At 40.7% G+C, this 16,449-nt stretch overlaps 1 protein-coding gene across 5 annotated transcripts in view; it reads left to right on the forward strand.

Moving 5' to 3' along the window:
* The window catches only part of KCNIP1 (potassium voltage-gated channel interacting protein 1), a 295,414-nt gene that overhangs the window by 238,382 nt on the left and 40,583 nt on the right, over nt 1–16,449 (forward strand). The window contains exon 1 of one of the 5 annotated variants that reach the window (XM_054516441.1): nt 15,560–15,574. The exons of the other annotated variants lie outside the window; for them this stretch is intronic. The gene's annotated coding sequence lies outside the window, so the exon portion shown is untranslated. Of the gene's footprint in view, nt 1–15,559; nt 15,575–16,449 lie in introns of those variants that run through there. 5 annotated transcript variants of the gene reach the window in all.

Here is a 16,449-nt window from a genome sequence, read left to right on the forward strand (position 1 = left end):
ATTGTCCATTTGTATTTATGCTGGACATAATTTGTGAAAAATTCTTACAAAGTGTCTGCCCTTGAATGGTTTTTTGGGTAGACCACAAAATGCAAATGCCTCCTTATTGTTACAGATTGCTTTTCCCTGTGTCACTTTAAAATTACTGCTTTCTCCTGAGCAGTGAGAAATTATGCATTTCAAACATTTTCCATGGGGACCTTACCTACTAATTCCCTAAACAGCCTGAGGTTTGCTCTCCTCATGTCCAGAGCTGAGGTTTTTCTGGCACTTTTCTTCCTGTCACCAGAGATTTTAAACTTGATGGCTCTGTGCTGGCCATGGCCAAGTCAGCCCCAGTCTCTACTCTGCTCCAAGATCTGCTCTGTTGACCAGAAGGGTGTCTTTCCCAGTCGGCTCCCTTAGGACCTGTTCCATAAAGTTGTCTTCCAGGTTTTTTAGCAATCTCCTGGCCCAGTTTATACCAGCTCTGTGATGTTCTCAGTTAATTTCTGGAAAGCAAGTCAGAATGGCTTTGTGGATGTTTGCTTGGGTAAAAGCAAAGGGTCTCAAGAGCTGCCTGTAAGATTTATTGAGCTGCAGTCTGTTGTGACTTCTCAGTGTTGTGTCCAAGTGCAATCATTGTTCATCAGAATTTCAAATGGGTTTATGAAAATTACTCCTTAAAATGAAGTCCTGCTGGGAGAACCTGCTGCTGGCCTGTGCTCTGTTTTTGTGTGTGCCTGGTGTCACCTGCAGGGGGAACAGAATTGCTTGTGATGAGTACTGCAGATTTAGACAAAAAGTAACTGGTGTTAGGTTATACTCCTCTATCTGTGGAAGTATTTGCATTTAGATAAATGCTTTAGAGTCATCCTCAGTCTTGAGCTGCTTATTAAGGCGTTTTCCCTCAAGGTTGGTTCAGTCAATTGACACATTTCTTGAAACAAAGGCAGGCATCTCTAAGTAGAATTAGGCAATAAGCAGCACAGCTTTAGCTGGCACATGTGGCTGGATAAACTGGAATCTGATGATTCTCTTGTTGTTAGTCTTGATTTATCACTCAGTTTTCACTTTTTCCTTCTTTCTTTTGTCTTGCTTTTTTCTCCCCTTGTGTATTCTTCTGCCTTGTGTTCTGAGGCTGTCTAAAACAGTATTAAATGGTATTGAAATTAGGAAAAAAAAAATTAAGGCAAAGGCGTCTATGAACCTAAGCCTGAATAATTTGAACTTAGGGGTTCAGAAAGAAGGCAGAGTACCAAACTAAGCTGCTTCAAAAACTCAGGAAATCTAACTTCTGTCCCTAGCTTTCCTTCAGGGCTCTGGGAAACATTATTTTGCTTTCTTTCATTTTTTTCTTACTAGAATTTTCTTTGTCAAATATTCCAAAACCGTAGGTGAAGTTTCCATAATAGTAGTAGCAATTATCCCCTGTGTGGTATTTACCTAACATGAATTTCTACCAAAACAATTTGCCCATTTGCTTTCTTTTGCTGCTCTTTGTTTATTACAAAGGTTGTGTGACACTTTCTCCCCTTTCTTAATAATTTGCTAAATTTTATTGTGCTGTGCAATTTAAACCTCATTTAAGCAATGTAGTGTACAAACCATATCATCCAGAACTAGAAAAAAATATCTGCAGACATACTACGAAAGTGCAGTTCTCAGGACTTAGTTCCATTTTGTTATAGCTGTGAAATGGAGACCTTTGCTTTTCAAGAAATAATCCAATACTGTAAGAAGCCCCAATTGCAGTGCCAATTCCTAAACCAGCTAGAAATGTTTCCTGCTGATCACATAGGTGTTAAAAGAGGTTTTATGGCTTGATTTATAAGCAGAAACTGAAGCAAAAGCAGCTTATGAGTTTTTCCCTTCTTTAATCCTAAGAAGGAAAGGAGGCAGAGAGCTGAACTGATAACTTAGAAAAAAATTGCTGTGAAAGGGAATTTAGCACTCTTTCTCTGTAAGTGGCTTTCAGGCAGAACTGAAGAGCTGCTATTCTTACACTCCTTGAATACATCAGGCTTTAATATTTGAGCTAAGACCCAGCAACAGGCAAATAAAAAGGTGCGACTGAAAGGTTCCTGTAACTGCCCTTTGCCTTTGCTGATTTTTGCTGTGTATTGAGCACATGTTCTGTTGGTAGAGCAGGGTCTTGGAGGAACTTTCTAAGATACCTCCAAATAGTGCATCCTGAATATTTTGATACACAAGGCTTACTCTGCACAGAGATTTATGCTGCCAGGCCTTGCCTTGATATGGGCCAGTTCATCGCTAGTTTAATATTATGTTCAGAATACTACTTAAAACTACCCATCTTCTGTGTAATGGCAGCTGGCTCTGAGCAAGCTCGCCAGCAGTTGAGTCCCTCCAGCTTTCCTTGGCTGTGCAGTGTGAGTCAGCTCTCGAGTATGCTGGAGACTGCAGCAGTTGCAGTAGATGTGTCTTACTGGGTCTTACCTCTCCCACCTTTTTCTGCAATTACAATTAGCTGGAAAGCAGAGGCTCGGAGGAGAGGTTAATGAAATAAGAACATGCAACTTCTAATGACTTATATCTAAGATAATTGGTTAATTACAGAAACTTGTTAATTCCCCATTACTGGAACTACCTTCCCCTGATGGCATTTTTGGTAACTGATTTCTTTATTAAAATGGAAATGTTGGTATGTGCCTTTCCTAAGTCACAGCACACCCACAAGATAATGTGCCTAGCAGCTGATGTCTTACTGAACACCATTAGATAAAGGGGACCGCAGCCCGGGGCCTCTCTGGAATGCAGTCTGCTGAAAATGTATTATTTCCTATCTGTTGGTAGAAATGTATTATTTCCTATCTGTTGGTAGATTTTACCAATCGTTCTTGGTAAAACCAGAACGATTTTTCAAGGAACTTGTTTTAAAATTATGCCGATGAGACCTGGGGAAGGGATCTAGTTTGATCCCAAATGACTTCCTGGAAGGCAAGTGTCCTTGTCAGCATGTGACAAAATTGGCAGTGAGTTGCTGAGCTCTGAGAGGCTGAAATTTATATGAAGAGGTTGTTAATATTTTATGACATACAGTTATTTCCTAGAGCTAAGGCTTACACCAATACCAGTTCTGCCCTGTGTGTTTCACACTGAACTTTGCTCAGTGAGCTCCCCATGCTGTAACTTCCCAGTGTTGCACAGCACTGAGCACACTGGTAGGGAGAGCTCTCTGAGGCAGCACCGTTACCTGCCTGGGAGAGGGGAGCAAAGTCACAGCTCAGGGCAGGTGTGTCCCTGAACACACCAGGCCATTTTGGTGTCTGTGACTTGGCTGTGATTTCATAACTTCTCCCCAGCACAGCAACTAGGTTTCTGAAGGCTTGGGCTCACACACATCTTTCCTCTCTTTTTGTGACACCCTGTAGCATGTTAGGAACAAGAAAGGGCTGGCACTAACCACCTATTAGTTATTGCTTCACACAAGTAACAGCATTTGTGTGAGTCACCTAGCAGTAATTGAGGAGCACTGTAACAGTGGTGACACAGAAACACCTCAGCTAGGCAGGAGCAATGACAAAAAAGGACAATGCCACTATCCAAGTGGTGTTGACTCAGATATGCCCAAGAGAAAAGTAAAGGTGATAGAAATAAATAAAGAAATAAAGGTGACCAGCAAAGCCAAACTATTAGGTGTTTTTTGGATAGTCGGGCAGAATACAGGCGTGCAGAAAAGGACTTCCCATACCAGCCAGCCCCCAGCAAGTCACAGTGTGCCTGTGATGCCCTGGTGATTCATTTGTGGGTGTCCGATACAGAGTGTGGTGAGTTGATCCTGCTTCACTGCTGCGTGGATATGCAGGTGGGACTCTGCATCCTTTCCCTCCAGCATGTTAAGAAAAAGCTGGATTGGAGAAATTGGTCTCATGAAGGCTCCAGCTCAGCCTTTGCAATTCATCATGATCCAAGGCGCAGCTTTACTTTCAAGTACAGCCGCAGTTTAAGACTTATCAGCTTAGTTTTTGTTAGCACAAAACAAAAGCCTGTCAGCTTTGTGGCACAGTTAATTCCCCTGTTGCAGTACTTTGGAGTTATAGTAGAGACCAAAGCAAAGTCAGTTGAGGGTCTGTGCAGATAACACCAGTGTAAACAAGTAATAACCAGAACCCTCAGCTGATGTTTAAAGTTTAAAGCTGTTGTATGGCATTTCCAAGTCAATGTGCTGTCTAATGCCCCCTCTGAGCAAAATTACTGTATAAACTGAACAGAATGCATTGAATAAATATGCCAACTTCACCTTCTCCTTCTAGAGTCGTAACAGTGAAATTTTAGTGGGTTTGAGATTATGTTAATTGAGAAGATGCTATTTCGTTCTTAACTGACTCTCATAGCACTCTTCTGTGGTTCAGGAAGATATATATATATATATTCCACTGGAAAATAGTTTACACCCAGGTCTGAAGAAACCTAAGTATCAATGCTTACTGATGGTTATATCCTAACAACAACAGGCTGCCTACTTGGTATCCAGGAGAAACACACAGGAATTGGGTTTTTCTATGGCTTAGCATAGATTGCAGATTTGCAACCTGGGCAAGAAACTGGAAAATTCCTTCCTGTTTAGATCAGTTATTTTAGCAGAATCCATGCCGTTTTGCCCATGTGTGAAATCAAGTGGTTTTCCACTTTCCTGTTTTGATGATATTGGAACTAGCAACTGAAATGGGATTAGTGCACTTTGTGGAACTGGATGATTTCAGAGGCTTGCAAATAGCTTTCAGGCTCACAAAGCTTAACGTATTCACAAATATTTTTATGTATCTTTTCCAAAAAAACCCCTCCCATAATCATGATGTATGAGATTTTCATGGTGCCTTAAGATTCAAATGTGTTTTTCTTCTAATCTAAAAGCAATCCCTCTTGTAAGCAGCCCATACAGCTGAAATAGGTCGAAGTAGGCAGAAAGACACTAATGCTGCCAGATGAGCCTCTGTTCCTGTGTGGTTGTAGGCAATAACCAGTCTGTAAAGGCCACCCCTGCCAGTTAAGTGTTGTACCAAACAGTGGGAATGGTGGGCAGCAAATATAGTGTTTTCCCAACATCCATCTACCCTTAAGCAACCTAAACCTTTATATAGCAGCTCGAATGCTTGCATTTACATCACCCAAGTGCTGTCATTCTCTCTAAGAAGCCTAAACTGTCAGAATGATTTCGTGATTTGCCACAAAATTTAAAGAATTTTTGCCTGCCTTCATTTCCCAAATGTTAGCCTGCATGCTTTTCTTCTGCAGGGAAGCATCCTTCAATTCTTAAGGCCCAATAAAAATGGGATCCTGCTCAGTAGTTTGTTATTGAGTAGATAGTGGTTTGGGTGTGTGCCATCTTTTTTTCTCTCTAGAAATAGCAGAGGTATATCTAGAGAGGTATCTCTAGAATTCATATCAATACTTTTGTTCAAAACATACCTGGAAGGTAATCCTAATACAAACCCAAGTGTATTGTAGTGCATGTTTTCCTGATGACTAGCAAGAGTTAATAGTAATTAGCTATTTGCTGTGAATGTAAAATGCTTAAGGATAGAGAAATCTCAAGCCAAGGATTCTTCAATGTACTGAAGAGTGTTTCATGTTCTACATTAACTAAACTGTTATCTCCAATACCTCCAGACATAATTTGGCGTAATTGCTGGATTTTGGTTTTTTCTTTGCCTGAAAGCACTCTGAACAGAAAAAGTACTGACAAGTGAAATACACTTTGATTTCATCTAAGTGTATTGCCCTCCAGGCCTGAGCAGGGATGTATTTGAGCAGCAGCAAAGCATGCACTGATGCATCCATTGATATGTAGTTTAATGATGACAATTAAGCTTTGCACTTTTTTCATGAGAATGTAACTCGCAATTAATTAATAAGCTGCAGTTTAATTAAATTGCAGGGAGGGCAGGGAAAGTAATGTCCTCTATCATATTCTTTTCCATTAGTTAGGATGTGTTCCAGTCAGCAAATTGACAGGAATAGTAAAGTAAAGGCAAAGGTTTATTAAAATTTTCAATTAATAGTAAGGACCATTGTGAAAATATCTAGTTAATTGAGATGGACATATTTGACCAAGTTTTCCTTAAAAATGCTCTTTGAATAGTCCATTGCAGTGTCCTGGAGAACAGTGATCTTCCTGTACCTGAACTGATTGAAATTTAGATTGACAGGGAACTGGTCCATCACAATTCACTATGGGATTTGGCCTTTCATCTCTGTACTTTGCATGCTGTGTATTTGATTTTCATCAAGAAATGTTATAGTACAACTGATAATGCTTATCACATGGTCATTTACATATGGACACCCAGGGGAAACTACTTGGCTCCTGGTGCCAGGGTCAGGTGAGTGCTGCTGTAGGGCAGCTGTTCCTGGAGAGCTCTGGGGTAGGAGTCTCTGGAAGTGCTGGCATTCTGCAGACATTGACAGAAGCACTCCAGTCCTGTGCTCCTGTGCTTCTAATATGTGCTGAACTCTGTCCCTAATTCTGGAACCTGGTTTTATCCCATTCAGTGCTGGGATTAGCCTAAGAGGTGTATAATTCCTTCAGAGGATGAGTGACTCTGCAATAAGATCCAAAATTTTTCATGCAGATGAATGTTTCTCTTATCAAGGAGCTGGCTCTCAAATGTCTTACTTTTTTTGGAAAAATGTTAGGCTTTGAGTTTTGCATGGTTAAGGCTTCGCCACATTTCTCTTCACAGAGAAAAGCAAGGCACAACTTCCCAAGGATATTCTGGGATTCATATTCTCTGAACCTCAGAGAAAAGAAAAACAATTCTTACCTCATTTGCTGTGCCTGTGTTTGTTCACAAGTGGAATGCATTGTGGAAGATTGTTTACCTGAAGAGAATTGGTAATTGGATTTTGATGTGTTTTGATTCACTGACCAATTGAATCCAGGTGTGTGTGTCGGGACTGTCACAAGATGTTGTGCAGTTGAGCGCTGGGCAGATTTAGTTTAGATGTAATGTAATATAATATAGAATAATATAGTATAACAAAGTAATTAATTAGCCTTCTGATAAGATGGATTCCTCCTCATAATTTATCCCAGACATCAGGCAAAAATATCCACTATAGAAGGCCTTTGAAGAAATGCTTACACACACACACACACACACAAACACACACACACACAGAGCTATGCTTGTGATACCATCTTAGTCATGGAACTGTGAATCAGGAGGACTGTGGAATACTGGGGGAGTATTCTGCCTGCTCAAATGTGCATGATAACATGCTTGGTCATGGAATATTTTGATACACACAAGACACATGAAGGAGGCTTGTTATCTGAGGCTGCTGCTTAGCTTTAATATCCTAAGTATAGTTTCTGTCATGCACTCTTCATGTGCTTTGTTTCCATGAAAGTCAGCCTACCTTCATGTCAAGAAGCAGAATTTCACTAGTGGTGCCACTAGAGGAGCAGTTAAACTGTAATTTGTAAATCAGGGACTGTCTGGTTAGCTGTGAGAGCTGACCCCTCTACTGAGTGCAGGTTACAAGCAGCTGCTGCCATAACCTTACAGTGGGAGCACTGCTGGCAAAAGCAAAGCCAGCCCCCTTTCCAGACAGCACTCTAAAAGTTCTACTCTCTGTGTGCTTGGAACTACATCATAAACTGGCATTTCAGCTTTTGCTGCCTATGTTTTACAAACTACTTTAGAAAGTTTGACTTCAGATATTAGCTTTATAAATTGACATTTTTGTTTGCTGAGAGTTTACCTGCTTTGTACAGATTTAAAAAAAATTGGGATGGTGGAATTTGAGGCTATGATGTATCTAAAATAGTGTGGTACTACTTCATAATTCACTGTGATGTATCTAAAATATGGTTTGTTTTATACAGATTCATAATTCTTTCATTAATTTATTACTCTCATCTCCTAGTAGTTGTGGCACTATCTAGTATACTTATGCAAATAACTAAGTAAATTAAACCCTTTGAGCTGGGTCCAGAACAGGAATACAGATGATTATTTTATGATATATTAGACGATAAATTACAGATGATAAAATAAAAACCTAAGTGCAACTATTACCTAGATGGTAAAATGAAGATGAAATGCCAGCAGAGACAACAAGAGTATTTAAAGGTAATTCATACAACAGTTCAGTAAGTGAAACAAATATAGGCTTATTCAGAATATTGTATAAAAGTATAAAAGACCCTTGAGGTCACTTAAAAATAAGAAATCCAGAACAGCATGAAAAATGGTGAGAAAATAGTTTAATGTAACACACAAAGAAACACTGGTCTTCAAGAAGTGGAGTGTTTTTCAGTGCTTAGGCCTGTTGTTACTAAGAAAAATATATGAGATGACCTTTACTGGGCAGTATTTTTTATAATTCTTATGCAAAAATGAGGCCATCATTTAGTATGTCACTAGAGTGTGAGTTAAAAATGCACTAAGCAAAGTGATTATTCAGTTTGCCTCTTAAAAATATCTTGATTGGAGACCACCAGAGCTGTGATGAGTCCACTGCAGCCCGAGTTGATAGCAGAGGCTTTGAGCTGTATGCCTCTTAACTGCTTCCAGAGCCTGACAGTGATAGACCCCCAAGGGAGGGGTCACATCTCCTCTTGCTTGTGGCAGAAATCCAGTCAGCTAAAAACTGCCAATGCAAAACACATCTGTCCCCTGGTTATTTGTGGGCTTTAACAGCTTCTTTTGGCTGCTTGTCACTCATCAGTGATGTGTATTTGCTGGCAAGGTGTGCTCACCTCTGAGTACAGGCTCGGGGGGAAATGCTCAGCTGGGTGTGGGGCTCAGCACAGATTTGCTGTATGGACTCATGCAGTGGCATTTTCCCTTTTTGGGGAATGAGCCTCCCAAATAATTGAATTCTATTTTTGAGTAGTTTCATGTTGTACATAGTCCCATCCCACTCCCTCACGGATCTGTTGTTCCCATTACATACCCATATGCATTGTTCCTTGTTTCAGCCTTGAAATACCTTCTTTTCCTGTTTCTTCTTAACTTTTCACCTTCTCTGCCTTACTTCTCTTTTCCTCACAGCATGTGTCCTCCTCAGCTTTCATTGGCTGTTTAAAAGTAGGACAATGAGAAATGTCCTTGCAGCCTTTCCCTGTCTCGTCTCCTAGCACAGCTGAGGTCATTAAGTGATTGCTAGCAGTCCATCCAGCCTCAGTAACAGCATGAAAGGACAGTAAGTTTGGTGCTGGAGAACTTCCTCGGGTCCATCCTGAGAACAGACACTGCTTTTCTGCAAATCTGAGAGTGACGTGTGATCTCAGAGGAGGCTGCTGGGTTTGCTGCTGTGGTTTGTGTACCTGGGTTGGTTTACAAATAAAAATCTAGAGAAATTGGTGCAAACTAGAAGGGAAAAGTTAAATAGAGCTTGACAAAGATATTTAACAGTTGTGAGCGGCTCTTATTACTTTTTCATTAATTATATATTGCCTCTATTGCAGTTTCAGACTGTGCATGTAAACTGTGGCTCAGGTTAGTCCTTCAAGGTTCCCTGGTTTCTTTGTTAGGTGCTGGTCTTCTCATGACCTGGCTGTGCATTGCTAACACTCACTCAGGTTTTGCCATCGTGAGCTCCACGGTAAAGCCAAACCCTCACTTCAAGGTGGGATGTGCTTGTCTGTGCTACCAACTCTTCTGGAAAAAGTCAGGAATGATGGATTAGATTTCTGGAACCTTTCAGAGCTATTCCTGTGTGTTGTGAAGTTGACGATGTGAATTGTGCCAACAAGCTCACAAAACGCTGGGAATCACTGGCTCAAGACAGTCCTCTGAAAGGGGGGGATCCTCCTGCTTCTCCTCATGGGTCCATGGACCCCACAACCACCTACCGTTGTCAGCAAGCAGGGAGATTCTGATAGCTCAAAGATAGCAGAACCTTCACATGCATCAGAAGAACTGAACTAAGGGGAGAATGTTGAAGGAATTATAGCTGGTTTTGTTATAGCAGAAAAATTGATACTATGTCAGGTCAAGTGTTCATCTGCAAGTTATTTCCCTTTGCTTACACAGCAAGGAAATGGCAGCTGAAGAACTGAGTTCTTTATTCCCAGCTCCCTGGGTAGCACTAATAGAAAAACATCCCAATTTCTGTGTTATCCAAACTACCTAGGGAGATTTGTGTTTCATCTATCCTTATACTGAATGTACCTCTACTGACAATAAATAGCAATTAGCCAGGACTTTAAAAAAAAACTATTCTAGCTGGTGGATAACTGCTGGAAAATACCAGTGTGATATGACATCCAATTAATTTGCAGGCAGAGGGGTCAGGCTGGAATTGTAGTGGTGCAAATGGGCAGGGACCTGAGCTCATTGGCACCAGATGGCTGTGTGGCTGTGGAGATTTTTTTTGGACTTGTTCTAAATCATCAGTAACTTAAACACCAAACTTCTAAATTTACTCACAGCTTTTCTTTTTTTTTTAATTTTTAATTGTAGTCAGTAGTTATCAATAAGTGGCTTTCTCGTCACACAATTCGCAGATGACACAAATTCTTTGGGGCTAGTGAGATCCAGAGAAATCTGAGAAATATGGATGAGCATGAACAGGACAGAGAAATGACTGGAGACCAAGGCAAGCTGATAAAAATCCTTCAATTTAAGCAGTAAATATAATTGCTTGGGACTAGGTAAGTTAAAGTCAGTCACGAGAAAGGCCTAATTTTCTTTTTGGTTTGAATAACATTAAATCAAAACAGCAACAAAACCAGCTAACTTTATGTACACACAAAAGAACTCATTGGATAAATATGTGGGAATAGTAAATTCATATTTTTGATGCTGCCGTGCTGTGAATCATTATGCCACTTCTAAAACAAGCCACAAGTGGACGGGCTTCAGAAATCTGCAGTGGAAATAGATTTATGGACAGCAGCCATATGAGAAGACCGTTCAGGACTGCTGAGTGTCAGAAGATAGGTACACAGAGCTGTTCTGGGGGTGTATGGAATAATGTACTCTATAAGAAGAATCATTCAGATGTTCCTATTTATTCTTTATCATAACACAACAGCAAATGAGTAGTTCATCAAAATGACAAAAATCTAATATTTAGAGTTTTAAAAAAGGCAAATCATAGAATACCACCAAGTTTTCTTAAAGGTATGGGTATTGAGAACATGTCATGTTTCATTTGTATTATGCAAAATGAGGAGACAAATCCTCCTCTTCAAAAGTGTAAATCTGTTCCAAATAGCTTGGTCATTGAAGAAGCTTCTGCTGAGAGGAATATTATTCTCCATTTTGGTGTGAATTTTTCACCTGTTTGATGCATTATTTCCCCCCAGCCACTTTTAAGAGCTGATTATATATTACACAAATAGTTTATATGACTCATCATAGCAATTCTTTTATTACCAGAAAATACTTTTCATTGCATGTTATTTTGACTGATCTTTATGAAGTTCCCACTTACATTCTCAGTGCACATGCTGTGCATACCTGTTCTGCAGCTAATTGAGGCATTCAACTCTTTTTGCTGCATGAGAGATGTGTACAGTAAGCACTAGCAGGAACATCTATCCCTATTATCAGAATGTCTGGTATTTTAACATTACATCCTCATTATTTAAGGTTTGGTAAAAACAAAGCTTACTGCTTCATTGGTGAGCTTAACCTTGTCTGTATATAACTAGAAAAATGTCCTTCCAGCTGCTCTTCTGCAAAATCTGTTGATCAGTGTCTACAGTAGAAAACCAGGCAGTTTAATTTGTGCAGTTTATTCCATGTGATTCTAGGTAAAATCATAGTCCCTTGAGCTGCCTACCCTAAGGATGACAGCACATATTTTGCAGAATATTAGAAATCTTTGGGAAGCATCAATCCAAAACCTGAATCTGCAGCATTGTTTACAGATTGCAGAGCGGAGTTCTGTAGAAATTTTTAAAAAAGAAAAAAAAAGTCACACACAATATTTATTTGGCATTGGTTTGGGTTTTTCCTCATATCCTCATTGCTTCAGAAGCAACTCAAATAAAATATCTAATAATATCTTGATTAATATTTCTGCCTCTTTTTAAGAGTTGATGATCCTCTATTTCTCTGCAGATTTCTACTGGAAAACTAAGCTGGATAGCCTTCCTTTGGTTTAAATCACAGAACTGATCTCACTCATTAGCTCAACACTACAGTAAAGAATGAGTGTGACTGTAGGGAATGGGCCCAGCTGTTGAGGAAAGCTCTAACCCTTACTGCAATTAGTTCCTATTATGGGGAAAACACATGAGTATTTGGGTCCATAGGATTTGCCTCCCATGACTCATCTGTAGTCAGCTCTTCAGTCAATCACTTGTGATTATTTGAATTCTTAAGGAACACCAGAAAGCTGATTTGGATTAATCATAAACTATAACAGTAGGTCAGTATGTGGCTTCCAAGCTGGATGGTTGTATGGATGAGGGGACTTGGTGCTCTGCATGTCAGGCAACTTAACAGCATTTTCCATTAAAAGTTAGCACAGTATGACCCTGATATGTGCCCAACATGAGGAATCCCTGTTCTTGGGGTGTAGCAGTCTGAATTCCTGCTAGTATAGTCCAAGGTAAGGAAGCAAAAAGGGCTTTTGCATAATACCCCCAGATGTTTTATTCAGCCATGCAGTGAGATGTTCAGGTCCCAGCATCCACACATGGAGCGTCTGAGTTTCAGTCTCCCAAGGGGCCTGGGGTTGAACTTGGTCTCTGGGCTGTACAAAGATGAGGGCCAGTCAGGGAATAGGGAGGAATGGCTCAGGGACATGGGAACAGGGGAAGGAGCCAATGGGGTCTAACAGCTTTCTGAGGGAAGCTTCTTGTGTCTCCCTAAACCAGAGAATGCCCCTCCAGGGTCTCCACATTGGGGCACAAACAAGCGCGTGAGCAATGAACCAAGTGACGATTTTGAGTAGTTTTGGGAAGTGGGAGAGAAAAAGCAGCATTCAGGAGGAACTGCCAGCATCAGGGTAATCCTAAAGCAGCCTGAAGGTCCTGGATGGGAAAATTCTCATTCAACATTCCCTCCAAGCTTGTTTGAAAACTGATTCAACCTCATAAAAATCATGATTTGGCCTTGACAGCATTGGATATATTGTTAAATGAATTCTGAACTTCTGTCAGGCACAAACGCTGGCTCACTTCAAGCAGTGAGTACTTGAGGGAACAAAACTGCATGTTCTTTTGGAGCTGCTTGTATCAGGAATGCCTATAGCATCAAACAGTTTGGACTTGGTATAAATTGCAGTAACACAAACAATGGAACTCACACTTTGCTGTGTCTTTCCCCCTTCTCTTGCTGAGGTGCTGCTGCAGGGCTTTAGGAGTTAAGATATTAGGGTGAGAGAACCAGAGAATTGCAAGACACACCCTTGGGGAGCCAGGTGCTTTGAGTTTCATTGCTCATTATAGCATAATTTTTTTGAGTTTCCCTTTCTTTTTAATTAGTGGTAATCGGATGCAGCTGGGAAGAAACTTTGTGAATAAATATATCTGTAAGTAAACAAAGTGCCTGGGAACAAGTGTGTGAAGTGGACTGTGATCCTGTGTGCTCTTTAGGATCTGTAAACTTGAGGAGTCTAAGAAAACAGTGCAAAGCCCACCAGACAGCTAGTAAATCTGACAAGCATCCCTTCCATAGACAGGAAAGATCTGGCTATTTTTGTGGTCATTATTCCTGTCCAAACCTCATGTGATGAAGGAAATATTTAGTGCAATACAACGGGGGGGGGGGGGGGGGGGGGGAATGATTTCTTGTTTATTTGGGGGTTTTGTGTAGTAGTAGTTTGGTTTTTTAATTGGAACAGGACATGGTACACCAAGGAATTCTCTAAATGTTTTGAGGTCTACTTCTCATGATACTCTTTCAAATTATCCTTATCTGGGAGAGATTTGACAGTACAGTGATTTCAGATCCTTGATAGTTTTAAAGCTGGATGTGTTAATCTGGGAGATATGAAACATGATGTGGCATTATAGCCAGCCATACAGCCAGGGGAATGAAAACCTAATATGGCAGATGCTACAGAGCACTAAAAATTCCTTTGGTCTAAAGTATTCATCAGGAGAAGAGGCTTTGATATAATGCCACTGAGCTCTGGGAAGGTGGATGCCCATGGCAGAGAACCCTCATAACACATTTGCTAGTGTGTTCTCCTCCTTGGCCACCTACATAGAGAAATAAAGCTCAAAGTCAATTAAACTGCTCATTGCTTGTTGACTTGATCACTCAAGTGTGTGTGAGTAGTCTGCACCTCCAACCTGGCCTCACTATGAGCATCTCTTAGCAATCCAAATGCACTATTTAGTTACTATGATACACAAAATCCTGTTGAGATTCTGCACCTGATGTTGGTATTCACCAGCAGTTTAAGGCAGAGTCAGCACCAGGAGAGGCTGTGGTCCAGTGCTGTGGGTGAAAGGCAACCTGCCCTGCTCACTGGGAACTGCAGGAAAGGGGAGCTACTGATTGCCTGGATTGAGCTGGAATGTGGGGATGTAGCAGCCTTGGAGTCCAGTAAAATAAAAGGCATCAGTGAGCTCAGTTCTCCTGAACATCCAGCATGGGACTACCAGCGTCTAATAGCATGCCTGAAAACCCCAGCTTTTACTGGTGTAGCAATATTGCATCAAAACTAAGTGTTTTCTCGTCTCTGCTGATAATGGAGAAATACAGAATCAGCTTGTGAGCAGCCCACAGTGCTGCCCAGTGCCAGCAGCCTGGTGAAACACTGAGATGAAATGGTGGGAATTGCTCTTCTGCCTTAGCTTCCTGCAAGGGGAGCTTGTTCAGCCAGCCTGGCCCACCCCATTGTGGCTGCATTGGAGATGCTGGGGTGCACTTCTGGCTGTCCAGCTGTGTACCCCAGGGGAGCTGTTACTCTGCAGCTCCTGGGCTGGGTGTGGGTGCACACATGGATGTCGGAAGTGTGATTTTGTTTATCCCAGCGTGTTGTAGGTGAGGGGAGGCATTCAGCAAAGGAAAGCCCTTTCCTCTCCTACAGTTTCCCTTATTCTCTTATGCAGTACAGAAGAGGCATTGACAAAAAGCATCTGCATTGGCAAAATTACTGAGAAAAATCTCGAATGCAAATGGTATCACAGGGTTAGGGTTAGGGTTATTTATATTATATTATTATTATAGGGGTATTTAAAAAAAAAAAAAACAAGAAAAAGCTGTTAGATGTCACTGAGGTTAGCCATGTGGTGCTCAATTGTTCTGGAGCAGAGCAAACTCCTGAGAGAATTACCCTGAGGTGAAAGAAAAGAAAACCTTAGATTATGGTTTAATGCAGAAGTTGCTTGCGTGTTCAAAACAAAAAAAAACAAAACAAAACAAAAAAAAAAAAAGCAAGGGGGAGGGGGAGAGGTTGGGAAAGAGAGGGAATGAGAGAGGGGAATGTGCTGTGCACTTAGCTGAGCAGCAGGAAGGAAAGCTTGAAACAGGATTTCTCAGCTTCTGATGCCTGGCAGTTGTTTGCAGGCACACCAGTGGTGTCCGTGTGGTGCCTTGCAGGATGTGGACTAAAGGCGAGTCAGAGGGACTCCAGACTTTAGGGATTGTGGTGGTGGTGTGCTCCTCTCTGAAACTCTTGCACTACCTCGGGCTAATTGTCTTGTCAGATGGTAAGAGAACTCCAGTTTTGCAGCTCCTATTTGCTTGCGCTTAAATGCATGTGAGTGTAGCCAGTGTAGGCAGCAGATGGCTGTGGGAGGAAAGTGGTGTCTGTCAGTGCACAGATTCTCAGTGTGGGCTTCATCTTTATTAAGAATCATACAGGCTGCAAAGAGGCAATTCTGATTTATGCTTTATTGAGGACTTTTGTTTGCTTTTGATATATTACCTTAGCCAGAGAGAATCTGAAGCTGTGATGGTTTTTGCCTTGTGTATTATTTAAGTTTTCCGAATTATTTTTTCTTACTGGTAGTTCTTGCTCTTTATTGAAAATGAATTAGTACCAAACTTGAAAAAGGAAAGGGCCTCTTGGGATAATGGAACCAGAACTGATAATTAGGTGTATGATTTCATAGGGCTACAAGAGTTTTGTTGTGACTGTAATTTGCAGATTAAAGACATGATGGATTGAATGTGAACAAAACAAAACTTCACTGCAATTGCCATTCCAGACACATAACCTAAGAATAAATATTTCTGTTTTCACCAGCTGGAAGATTTGGTCTTCTCTTCATCTTGTAGTGAATCAATGTAATGAACTCAAATTAATGTAGTGAACTTTTTTGTATTAAAGGTTTTCCCAGATGTAAAGCATACAGGTTTTAACAACTAAGTCTGCTTTAGAGTTCATCTTTTTATAAAGGGATGTAGGTATCACTGAATTTTTAAAGAAAATAACTTCCTAGTTATGCAAGTGAGGTATTTTTTAAAACAAAGGGACCCCCAAGTCACTGACTATATTCTTGCTTTGATCATTAACTGTGTCAAGTTTATCTACCAAAGGAAATAGTAAGGATAAAATACTAGCATAAACACTTATGTTTCT

Source organism: Molothrus ater, chromosome 15, assembly GCF_012460135.2.
Source record: "Molothrus ater isolate BHLD 08-10-18 breed brown headed cowbird chromosome 15, BPBGC_Mater_1.1, whole genome shotgun sequence".
NCBI lineage: Eukaryota > Metazoa > Chordata > Aves > Passeriformes > Icteridae > Molothrus > Molothrus ater.